This window comes from Numida meleagris, chromosome Z, assembly GCF_002078875.1.
Source record: "Numida meleagris isolate 19003 breed g44 Domestic line chromosome Z, NumMel1.0, whole genome shotgun sequence".
In the NCBI taxonomy this organism is placed as follows: domain Eukaryota; kingdom Metazoa; phylum Chordata; class Aves; order Galliformes; family Numididae; genus Numida; species Numida meleagris.
Window position 1 is genome coordinate 5,375,771 of NC_034438.1, and position 11,469 is coordinate 5,387,239.

The window sequence follows — 11,469 nt, forward strand, 5'->3', positions numbered from 1 at the left end:
ACCCCACTAAACCATGTCTCTCAACGCTATATCTAAACGTTTCTTGAACACCTCCAGGGTCGGAGACTCAACCACCTCCCTGGGCAGCCCATTCCAGCGCCTGACCACTCTTTCAGTCCTAATGTCCAGCCTAAATCTCCCCTGGTGCAACTTGAGGCCATTCCCCCTCGTCCTGTCACTAGTTACAAAAGAGGCTGATCCCCAGCTCACTACAACCTCCCCTCAGGCAGTTATAGAGAGCGATAAGGTCTCCTCTGAGCCTCCTCCTCTCCAGACTGAACAATCCCATCTCCCTCAGCCGCTCCTCATAAGCCCTGTGCTCCAGGCCCCTCACCAGCTTCGTCGCCCTCTTCTGAACACGCTCCAGGGCCTCAATGTCTTTTTTGCAGTGAGGGGCCCAAAACTGGACACAGTACTCGAGGTGGGACCTCACCAGGGCTGAGTACAGAGGGAGAATGACTTCCCTACTCCTACTGGCAACACTGTTTGTGATACAAGCCAGGATGCCATTGGCCTTCTTGGCCACCTTGGCACACTGCTGGCTCATGCTCAGCTGAGTGTCGACTAATACCCCCAGGTCCATTTCCTCCACACAACTTTCCAGCCACTCTGCCCCAAGCCTGTAGCATTGCCTGGGGTTGTTGCGGCCAAAGTGCAGGACCCGGCACTTGGTCTTGTTGAACCTCATCCCATTGGCTTCAGCCCCGAGATCCAGCCTGTCCAGATCTCTCTGTAGGGCCTCTTTACCCCCAGGCAGATCGACACTTCCTGCCAGCTTGGTGTCGTCTGCAGCCTTACTGAGGGTGCTCTCGATGCCCTCATCCAGGTCATCAATAAAGATATTGAAGAGGACAGGCCCCAGCACCGACCCCTGGGGAACACCACTCATGTCCGGTTGCCAGCTGGATTTAACTCCATTCACCACCACTCTCTGGGCCTGGCCCTCCAGCCAGCTCCTTACCCAACAAAGGGTGTACCTGTCCAAGCCACAGGCTGCCAGTTTCTCCAGGAGAATACTGTGGGAGACAGTGTCAAAGGCTTTGCTGAAGTCTAGGTAGACCACATCAACAGCCTTTCCCTCATCCACCAGATGGGTCACTCGATCATAGAAGATCGGGTTGGTCAAGCAGGACCTGCCCTTCACAAACCCATGCTAGCTGGGCCTGATCCCCCGGTTGTCCTGCAAATGCCGTGTGATCTCCCTCAGGACAATCTCCTCCATAACCTTCGCTGGCACCGAGGTCAGGCTGACAGGCCTGTAGTTCCCCGGATCCTCCTTATGACCCTTCTTGTAGATGGGAGTCATACTGGCAAGTCTCCAGTCTTCTGGGACCTCTCCAGTTGACCAGAAACGCTGAAAGATGATGGAAAGCGGCTTGGCTATCTCTTCCGCCAGCTCCCTCAGTACTCTCGGGTGGATCTCATCTGGCCCCATGGACTTGCTGCAGTCCAGGTGGAGTAATAGGTCTCTGACCGTTTCCTCCTGAATCATGGGGAGTTTATTTCGCTCCCCATCCGAGACTTCCAGCTCAGAGAGTAGAGTGCTCTGAGGACAACTGGTCTGGCTTTTAAAGACAGACGTAAAAAAGGCATTGAGAACCTCAGCCTTTTCATTGTCCTCAGTGGCCACATTCCCAGCCGTGTCCAGTAAAGAATGGACATTATCCTTGGTCCTCCTCTTACTGTTAATATATTTGTAAAAGAGTTTCTTGTTCCCTTTAATCCCAGCAGCCAAGCTTAATTCGAGCTGGGCCTTTGCCTTTCTAATTTTCTCCCTGCACATCCTGGCAATCTCTTTGTTCTCTCCCCGAGTTGCCTGTCCCTTCTTCCACAGGAAGTAGATTCTCTCTTTCTCCTGGAGCCTCAGGAAAAGCTCCCTGTTCGTCCACGCTGTTCTCCTTCCCTGCCGGCTCATCTTGCGGCTCAGGGAGACAGCCTGTTCCTGTGCCTTAAGGACTTCCTTCTTGAGGAGCAAGAGGAAAAGGCCTGGGACGCCTTGCAACCACATCTGCCAACTCCCTCAGCACTCTAGTGTGCAAAGCATATGGCCCCATGGACTTGTGAGTGACCAGCTTGTGGAGCAGGTCCAAAACCATCTCATCGTGGATTGTGCATGGCCTATTCTGTTCCCCATTCCCATCTGCCAACTCAAGGGGCTGTGTGCCCAGGGCACAACTAGACTTACTATTAAATACTGAGGCGAAGAAGGCATTAAGTACCTCAGCCTTATCCTGATTCTTGATCACTGTGCTTCCCTCAGCGTCCAACAAGGGATGGAGATTCTCCCTAGTCCTCCTTTTACTGTTGATGTATTTACAGAAATATTTATTGTTGTTCTTCACCTCAGTGGCCAAGTTCAGTTCTAGCTGGGCTTTAGCTTTTCTAATTTTCTCCCTGCACAGCTTCACTAGGTACTTGTAATCCTTCTAAATATCATCATTTGATATTTAGAAGATTGCCATGGAATAGATAAGGTCTGAAACAGTATGTCCAGGGCCCTGTTGAACAAGTCAAAAGTGGTTGTAATTCACACTAGTAGAAATATTCTGGATATTAAGTTATCTGTAAATTGTATCTGAGCAATTCAATCCTCAATCTGCTAAAAGCCCAAGGACATAAATATCACATAAGGAATTCTAGTCTAAAACTAATACTTTCTTTCTAATTTCTGACATGTGATGACAGTTCATCTTACATCATGTCACATTAACTTAGTGCAATAAACCAGTTTTTATAAAAGGAGAAAATGATTGAGAAGAAGAAGAAAAAGAAAAAGCAGTCAAAGGAATTCTCCTCCTCAAGAAGATTCTTACACTAACAGTTTGGACAGTGGGACAGTGAGTAGACAATCCAAATTTATCAGGTTGATGGAGACAGAGCTGATGAATAAGTGGATCCTCTATCTTTGGAGTTGGCAGATGATCTAGTAGCCAGTCACCTGAGTTATATTTTAAATATGTTAGTATGTCCGTAATTTACAAATAGAAGATGTAGTTAGCAGAACAAGTGAGCTAATTATCTGGTTTATGTTGTTAACTGAAGTTGAGTTTCTCCAGGTAGCCTGGAACATCAATGAAGAACAAAAGTCCATTGTTTAATGGAGATCTCTTTTCTCAGAGCATTAATTGACCAAACAACTGTAACAGAAACCTTAAGCCTAAAGGATGCAGCTCAGTCTTAACTTCTTAATAACTTATGTTTACAGTCCAGCTCATACTATGGGAAACTTTAAGTTTTTTAAGTAAACGACATTGAAAGCCTTGACAACAATGTGGTGTTCACTTACTCTTAAGTCTGATGATGTTAAAATCATGGAGTACACACTGATTAAAATTTTCAATAAGTTAAGTTGTAAATATTATCATGTGGACATCCAACATTCATGAAACGTGTTGGTAGCTGTTGCTGCACTTATATCAAAAGAGTAGCCCAATATTTTTGGGAAAGGCAAGACTAAACATTAATAAAAGAGGGTATTTTCTTCAGTATATGGCAGCCCTCTTCCTTTAAAGCACTTGGCCAATATCCCAGTGTTGTATTAAACCAGTACAGTGCTACAGGAAGTAGTTTTTTTTGTTTTTGTTTGTTTTTGTTTTTTTGTTTGTTTGTTTGTTTGTTTGTTTTTGGTTTTGTTTTTTTTTGGATGTGGAATAATACTAACCACCCAGCTGCCTGTGCTGAATAAAGATTTCATGAATTTGCCCAAGTCACTTCAAATTAAGTTGCTGCATCCTTTTTGTTTGCCAATTTTCTGATCAGTATTGCCCACAGATCTGTATATGAATGTCTAATATTTCTAAAGCATGACTATAGAACACAGAATGAAGTTTGTTATTTGCATGAAGAATTCTTGCTGCGGTACATATGTGTAGTGGAAAGCTATTTATAGAACAAGAAAAGTTTTCAAAACAGGAGAGTTAGAAACTAGAGAAGAACCATTATACCTGGGCATATGAGGTTATAAAGATTAATTCTGTACAATTGGGATAGTAAGGTAGGGTTTCTTCTGTGCTTCAAGGAGAAAAAAGATAAAGATTTCATAAAACATAAGCCATTGTTCTTGCACAAATGCAGAGCTAAATTTTAGTGTTAGAAAGTATACATAGTACCTTTTTGATTTAAATGATTAAGAAGCTTTGAGTTGTTGTTTTAATTACATTAAAAATATTTTTTTTAAAAAAAAAAGCACACCTAAAATTATATCTGCTTTTTCATGTGGAAGAAATAAGATAGCCCAGTAAAAGTGCAGCTGCTAGTCTCTGCATTGTCACACATAGATGTGACTCTTTATCTGAATATTTTCCTGCAAGAAGTTTTTGTAGGAGAAGAGAATTGTGCACCTACATAAACAACATGGACTACATGTGCATGTATTTTTGTGTGCTTAAGTAATAAAATTAACCTTTCTTGTCTTGTAAATTCATAGAAACCCATGGGATGAAATGCTCTCAGATGTGGATTCTGTGACCTTCAGATTTTAAACAATGCTTCAAGTGAGTTTGGATGGTAACTGCTTTAGTTTTCCCTGTTCAATACCCATTTTGCCACACCTATATCCCAAATGAATAGACAGCAAGATCAGGGTTTTTTTTTCCTCCCTTCTCTTGATAAATGTTTCCCCTTTTCCACTTGGCTGGCAGAAAGATAGCCATTAAACGTTCATTTGTTTAAACTAACAGACTGTGGTCATCAGCTCCCCTGGGAGGGCAGGATTCCAAACAGGTCTAAAATGGCATCGTTTAGGAACACAATCAATTCATTATCTTTTTCATAAAGTTTGCATGTGCACACATTAATCATAATGGGATGACACTGGGTAGAAAGTTCTTACCTAAGCAAGTTCTGCACTGAAACATCTCTTTATCTTTTAACTGCCTCTTACAGTTAAGCATTTATTGTCAGTTCATTCAACCATTTTAAGAGTGCTGGAATGTCTTTTATATGCATCGGTTGAAAAACCTCTAGTGAACCATCATGCAGTGGACCCCACATGCAGGTGATTGTTCTGGATGCCATCCTTAGAACTGAATGCTATATCATTTTAATTGTTTTCCCTACTCTTATGTTCTACAAAAGTGTTTATGAACAGATAGTGTTGCTTTACATGCTATTTTTGACCTTGAGTCTGATTTTAAGAAATGAAATATAAACATTTCATTTTTGATACTTATGTGGCCTTTATTGCTGTTTCATCTACCTCTCCAAAAATCTTTATTGCATTTGCACTAAAGAAGTAAATGCCAGATCTGTGATTTAACCGCTAAATGAGAAAAGGAGGGGAGGGAGGCATTTTCTATTTCCTGTTTTACAAGAATACTAAAAATGTTTTATCCACTGACCTTCATCCTTTCTTTTTTGGCCAAAAACATTTGGCTGTTGTGTCTTTTTCAAGTATCTGAAAGCTAATTGCTGAATAAGATTGTATCCCTTTAAATTTCACCTATAACTTTACTGTTCTATAAATATATGAGGATTCAAAAAACTAGGTTGTTTAGTTGAAGAACATAGAGAGAAAACTAATTTATTGATCTCCCACCTACTTGCTCTGAAGTTAACAACGCAGGTTAGGATTCATTTCACCTGATCTTAAGTATATAAAATGTCTGTAAGATATGGCATTTTAGGATACAATAAAATTTGCCCATGGATAAACCACTCTATCTCCACAGCCTATAGACAAAAGATGACTTCCTCCACAGACAGCTTTTACAGAAGATTTATCCAATGTAGAATTTTCAATGAAAAATATTGACTTTTTTTTTTACAGTAAGTAACTATCTCTGCATGGACATCACAATGTCTGAAGTTCTGACGTTGTTTAAACCTTGATGTAGATATTCAAAGTCAGCCCTAAGAAAAGAGTTGAGTATTGACCTTGCCTGTTTAAGGTTATGTAAGAAACACCTCCGTCCTGTCCCAGTGTGACTTTGCACTGACGTAGCTATTCTAAAATGTTTCAAAAAGCTCTCTGGAGGAAAAAGCCATTTTATGTCCATAAAATTCTTCTATAAAAAATGTTGAAGAATTAGTTATAATTGTCTTTATCTAATATACAAAACAAAAATGCATTAAATGTACAAGGTAAATTTTAGTATTACAATGGAGTTTATATATTTTAAGTACAATACTTTTTTAATATATAAATGCCTACATTGTCAGTAATTGGTATCTTGGAAATACAAACTGAGCTTATATTTAGATTTTATCATTTCAGAGTATAAAAATATCTGAAGAAAAGATAATTGTGTATTAAATCTAATACTTTGGTTTTAAAACTGTAATTAACAGCCTATGTCTTTTGCTTCTCTCCTTTCTTTTACTTCTTGACATTTTGTGACTCTTTTAATCATGTTTTTAAAGAAAACTGCTCTGTCAGTGCTCTTGAGGATAATATGTTCTGGCAGGTTGCTGGAACTTAAAAAAAAAACAAAAAACAAAAACCAACCAACCAAAACAGCAACAGTTGAGGTATTTTTTTCTCTCTATGTTTACAGTGGGTGTCATGGAACATCATGGAAAATGACGTGACTGATAGAAACCTGATGTGATTCAAATTATTTTCAAGGGGAAAATCATACATATTCGCTGAAGACTACCTTTATTCTTACAAAGGTCACAATATCTTTGAAAATACCACATATTGTCACAAAAGGGGTAGGAAGGATGCAATAAACTGAGGGGTTAGTATTTGCATCTTCTATCATTGTTCATAAAAATATAACAAAACAAAAATGAAATTGCACAAGAAGTTCTCCATAAGGAATATTATTTTGGAAAAAAAAATCAAGGAAGTTTTTTTAATTGAAGTTGTATCTGTTATGATATGTATATATAGATAGTATATACTGTATATACTACTATATATACTACGTATATAGTAGTATACAGTAGTATATATAATACATAGTACTACATGTTATAGTATATCATAGTATAGTGCAGTATTACATATATATTATAGTATAATATAGCACCTCTACTGTAGTATATATACTATATATATAATATACAGTAATATATTATAGTATAATATTTTATATATATATATAGTATATATATTATAGTAGTGGTACTATACTATATGTGGTAATATACTATATGTGGTCCTGCTTGTCTTTAAATACGAAGTAATCTTTTTAGTTTTAACTATCTTTTTAGTTATAATTCTCCTATTATGTTCTTTCTTTTTTTCTTTCCCTCCCATTTTTTTTTCTAATAAAAACTATTAACTTGTCCTTAATTCAAAAGAACATACAAAATAAGTCCTTGATTATCTGGCTTTTGCTTTCAACGCCTGCCTATCATTTCTTCTGAGAAACATGGTGTCAGGTGAAAGGTAACAGTAATATGACAAATGAATACAAGAATATGAGTATAGTGAGACTCTTCGGATAATTTACAGTCGCAGCACAAAAATCCAGATTTTCTAAGCTTTAATTATTATGTATCCTGCTGGCTAGTTGAGTTGCAGTTGCAGACCATGAAGTGTGGTTTTCTTATTTTTTATTATTATTATTTTTATCATACTTTTATCTCTGTCTAAACTTGACTTCTTTTTTTGTTTGTTTTGCTTTATTATCCATGTTTATCATTATTTTCCACACAATATACACTGGATAGAAGTGTCCTTTATCTCGGTTATTTGTTTCCTACTTCTCTTAGCTCTGAACTTGTACTGACGTGTTGGCTCTGATTTTTGTCTAGGTAGATAACCTGCCATTGTGAATACTTTTTTCCAGGGCTGGATCTCTGTGACACCCTAATTAGAAAGTTGTTTTATTTAATTATTTGTGTACTTTCCAGTTCTAATTAAGTATTTGGGTACTTAAATCACCTGCTACTAATAGAAGGTGTCATTCATCACTGTATGCCATTGCTTACATGAATTATTTTACATAACACTGATATAGATATAGATATACTGATAAAAATAATCATAGACGATTTTATCAACATTGTTTTTATCAAGAATAGCCAGAATAATGAATCTAAACATTATATTTTATTTTTAATGAAAAGTAGATAACAGCTATTCAACACAAATCTATGTATTGCAGACTTTGATCAGCTGTGTAAGACAAAGTTGTAATGACTTTTACATTAACACTTTTTCTTCATCAATTATTGATTTTTCTTCACTAAGTACTGTTTCATAAACTATATATGTCTGACCTTGTTTTTGAATTCTAGTGGGGGTAAAGAAGTATTTTGTCTTATTTATTGTTTGACTCTAACACTTAAAGGTCTGTATTCTAGAGTGAAATACATGTAAAGGCTTTTTACTACTTCCAGCCTTTTACATTTTTTTCCCCAAGAAACTAGAAATTAACTTTTAAAATAAATATTCTCCTGATTCTGTGACTACTGGGGCAGGGGACCCATGGTCCCACGCCCTGGGAAAGGGGAAAGAGAAAAAAAGGGAGAAGGGTAGGGAGATGGGAGATGGGCCTAAAAACAGAACAGCAGCAACGATCTGAGGATGAAAGTTAAGTTACTAAATATGATATCAGACTGCAAGCTAACAAAATATAATACAATATAATTGGAATTGAGGCTAATAAATCAAATAAAATGAGAGAGTGTTCAAAACCAAAGGCCTTACTCTGAACTGAAGGTGAAATGGCAGGGGAACACACACTGCCAGGATGACCAACAGAAAAAGAGAGTCTCGTGACTTGGGAGCAGTTTTATCTTTCCCTCTGAACACAAAGTCCTCTGGGGTATGTAGTTCTTCTTCTCTTCTGAGAACGAAGTACCCGGAAAATAGACAGCCCACGAAACTGGGGCATTAACTCTTTGACTCCCAGTGCCTTACATTATGTTACGATGTGGAATACTGACTAAAAAAAATCACAAAACCATGACATTCCACACCTTATTCCACATCACTACATCATGCTTAATATATACATATATACAAACAATAATTAACATGCATTACACACACACAAATATATATACATATATATACATTGAATTACTGACTGCACTCCCCCAACATCAAATTCCCTTGTGGTACGCATTGAACTTCTCCATTTTTCTGCATCGCCGACCACCAAGTGGACCCAGATCCCTGAGCAAAAACAGTGCCACGGAGAGGTTTGCCCTTCCCAGGAGCTGGAAAGACCCAAACCACTTTTCCCAACATGCTCTTTACATGTACTACAGGGACCCTCTACAGTATGTAGAGAGCAGGATTGGGAAAAACCTTCTCGATTGATCAATCCTCGAGTATTGACCATCCAGTTGGCCTCTGCCGAATGCTTTCCCCAGTGCTTAAATGTTCCTCCACCTATTACTTTCAACATAGTTTTTAGCAACTCATTGTACAGAAGCTGGTGCATGACAGGGGAAATGATAAATCCACTCAATGCCATGATCTTTGGCCCAAGTATTTACAAGGGAATTTTTAAAATGAGTCCCATTGTCTGACTCAGTTCTTTCTGGAGTACCATGTCACCTCAGGACTTGTTTCTCAAGACCTAATATGGTGTTTGGGGCAGTAACATGGGGTACTGCATATGTTTCATGCCTCCACCATGGTAAGCATGTAGCACTTAACATCATGGGTTTGAGGCAAGGAGATATAATCAGCTTGCCACACCTCCCCATATCAATACATTTGCCATCGCCCCTCCCCCAAGAGAGGTTTCATCCTCTTGGCTTATTTAATTGTGGCACGTTTCACAGTCATGAATAACCTGTGCAATAGTGTCCATAGTTAAGTCCACCCCTCGGTCTCTAGCCCACTTGTATGTTGCATCTCTTCCTTGGTGGCCTGAGGTTCTATGGGCCCACCAAGCTAGAAATGATTCACCCTTGTTTTGCCAGTCCAGGTCTATCTGAGCCACCTCAATTTTGGTGGCTCGATCTAGCTGACGGTTATTTTGTTGTTCTTCAGTAGTCCGACTCTTGTGAGCAAGCATCTACATGATGCACCTTTACAACCATATTCTTTATTTGCACAGCAATCTCTTTCCACAGTTCAGCAGCCCAAATAGGTTTACCCCTTCACTGCCAGTTACTTTGTTCCCACTGCTGTAACCTCCCCCATAAGGCATTTGCCACCATCCATGAGTCAGTATAAAGACAAAGCATTGGCCACCTCTCCCGTTCAGCTGGCCAGCCTTTACCTCTGCAAATTGGCTTGATTCTCCTTTTCCTTCAGTGGCCTCTGCGACTTATTGTGTAGGGCTCCACACAGCAGCTTTCCATTTGTGATGCTTCCCCACAATACAACATGATCAATCTGTGAGCAGGGCATATTTCTTTTCATTTTCTGGTAATTCACTGTATGGTGGGGCCTCTTTAGCATGCAATACCTCTTCTCCTGGTCATGTTTCAAACCTTTTGCCTTCAGGCTAGTCCATGATTCCTGGATGACTGAGGTTCCCCATCTGAGCTCGATGTATAATCAGTGTAATCCACTTACTCCAAGTGGCACTGGTAGCATGATGGGTGGGGGAAACCTTTCCTTTAAACATAGTTGAGCACCAGCAGTCAAGGTGCTAGAAGGAGCTGCGTTTCAGTACCGATTACTTTGGAAGCAGCTCGAACCCACTCATGTGCGGCTAAGATCTTCTCAGTTGGAGTGTAGCACTCTTTGGACCCCCTGTACACTCAAGTCCAGAATCCCAGGGGTTGGCCTCAGGTCCCTCCTGAGGCTCTTTGCCACAGACTCCAAGTGGGACCTTTCTCTCCAGCAGCAGTGTACAGGATGTTCTTTACATCCTGTCCTATCCATACGGGGAAAAGAAAAAGTTTGTTTACTAACAAAAAAGAAAATATATATATATCTTTTTCTTCTGTGTAGACAAGGCATAATTTATTTCCATTTTTTATTTTTATTCTACCTGAGGAAAACACAATAGTAATACAAACTGCACAGATTTTTAAAAACCAGGGGAAAAAAGTACAAAAAGAAACTATAGATAGATTAAGACATTGTTGTGAGTAAAAATGTACAGATTCAGCCAGGGTCAATATCATGTAAATTCATTTTTAGGATATAATTAGAGACCATTTAACTGTGCTAGTAATAAAAGACCTTGGTAAATTGGAAGCTTTAAATGGTGATACATTTCAAGCTAGATGATAATTATAAGATCTCTGCTAATATTTCAGACTCTTGTCTTAAGTACAGAAACTGCTCAGTATATAATAATAATAATAATAAAAAATACAGCTTTATATCCGTTGTTATGTTCTCTCTTCCAGGTTCCAGTTGTTACGAATCTTTTGCTGCAGTGGCATCTCTGCTTCAAATAAGACTGATTAAAATGAAATTACTAAGTCTCCTGACCCATGGCAAATTTCATGAGCTGCAATTTGTCTAGTAGTTGAGCTGTGAGTACAATCTGATTGGCTGTAATTTAGGTTTATAGTTCCTTCTTTTTTTCTTCCAATGTAGTAGACATCAGTGATCCTGAAAAAAAAAAAAAAAGGAAAGGGGAAGGGGAAGGGGAAGGG